Source organism: Suncus etruscus, chromosome 1, assembly GCF_024139225.1.
Source record: "Suncus etruscus isolate mSunEtr1 chromosome 1, mSunEtr1.pri.cur, whole genome shotgun sequence".
Taxonomy (NCBI): Eukaryota; Metazoa; Chordata; class Mammalia; order Eulipotyphla; family Soricidae; genus Suncus; species Suncus etruscus.
The window spans coordinates 121621784-121623428 of NC_064848.1; the positions used below are offsets into that span (position 1 = coordinate 121621784).

A 1645-nucleotide genomic window follows, 5' to 3' on the forward strand; every position below is an offset into this window, starting at 1 on the left:
CCCAAACAAAAAACAAAACAAAACAAAACAAAAATACAAAAAACAATCATAGTGTAAGTTCTTTTACTTATACTGAGCATTAAGTTATCATCATACACATATTTAAGTTCCTAGATACTTATTTAAAACTATTTTATCCACATATCTTCTTTTTGTGTGTGGAAGGCTATAACTAGTGGTTCTTGAGGATCACTGTGCTTGAGGGAACATACAATACGAGGGGAGAAGGCCAAGGCCTCAGTGTGTATAGTAGGCACTCAAAATGATTTGTCTCTCCAGCCTAAAAATATATGTTCTGAAAAATAATATACCCCAGTTGTAAAGACCACAGTTATTAAAGCTTTGAGATTCATGGTAAATTTAATTACCCTTAAAGGACTACTACTTTAAATAGAATTAAGGTGTTAAAAAAATAAAAGGAAAATTTGTTTATAAGACAGAAGTATGTGCTCACTTCGGCAGCACATATACTAAAATTGGAACACTACAGAGATTAGCATGGCCCCTGCGCAAGGATGACATGCAAATTTGCGAAGCATTCCATATTTAAAAAAAAAGACAGAAGGATTAGAACAATAGTAAGTTTACTAGACTATTGTGTAGACAAATATTCATGCATTTTCCTAAGTTCTCTATGGTTAGATCTGTGTTGTTATTTTGCAGCCTATTTCCCAATTCTTGCTCCAAGTTAAAGGATTTCAATTCTAGTTTGAATTACTAGACCACACAACTCCAGATTTTTCAATACTGTCACCCCAATAGAAACACACCAATTTAGACATCAATGTGGATTTGAAGCAACCTAATGTTCAGAAATGAAACAAACAACAGAAAGAACAACTAGAAACAAATACCTTAATAAATCTGGCAATGACTTAATAACCTTATTGAGTATGCAATACATTTCACATTTTTCTATACTTTAAAAAATAATTTCATTAATACTTACCTGTAAACAGAGCAACATAAAATATACAATTTAGTGTCTCCCAGAGGAACAGGCATGGAAATAGGTGGGAATTCAGGGACAATAATGGGGAGAATTTTATATTGGAGGTGGGATTCGTGTTAGGCAGAAACAAATGTATTATGAGAAAGTATGTAAATCATGGTCTTTAAATAAAGCAATTTATTACATTTTAAAAATAAAATAAATTAAATAAATTTTAGCTTTAGAATGCCAAGTTATTTATTATAAATATATATGTATATATTATAGTACTCTATATTGATGGCAAAATTTAGAAGTAACTTAAGGACTATGGATACAATAATAATGCTGTTATTTATTCAACAGCAATGCTATTATTGGGTAGAAAAAGACATCTAAAGAAATCTAACATCCCAAAATATAAATTTAGTGGGTAAAATAATTCCAAATGCTTGGTGACATGAAACAGCTAAATTCTATAGATTAAACCCTGAGTTACAAAATATCGATAAGACACAAGGGGAGATTTAAGGCTATACAATAAAATGCATTGGCTTTGAAAAACAGTAAAAAAAAACAAACCATAATTCTTTACTTGATTCAGTATATTTAGTAACTAGTCATTTTATTAAATGAATTCATTTTATTAAATTAGTGACCTGGAACATCAAGTAGAATACAAAATGTCTTCATTTTATAGGATGTCAAAACAAC

General features: G+C 30.0%; 1 non-coding gene across 1 annotated transcript; it reads left to right on the top strand.

Annotated features, from left to right (window-relative positions):
* Positions 1-446: 446 nt before the first annotated feature.
* On the top strand, positions 447-550 carry LOC126027587 (U6 spliceosomal RNA). Its single transcript, XR_007502289.1, has one exon. It is a non-coding gene; the product is annotated as a U6 spliceosomal RNA (small nuclear RNA).
* The last annotated feature ends 1095 nt before the right edge of the window (positions 551-1645 follow it).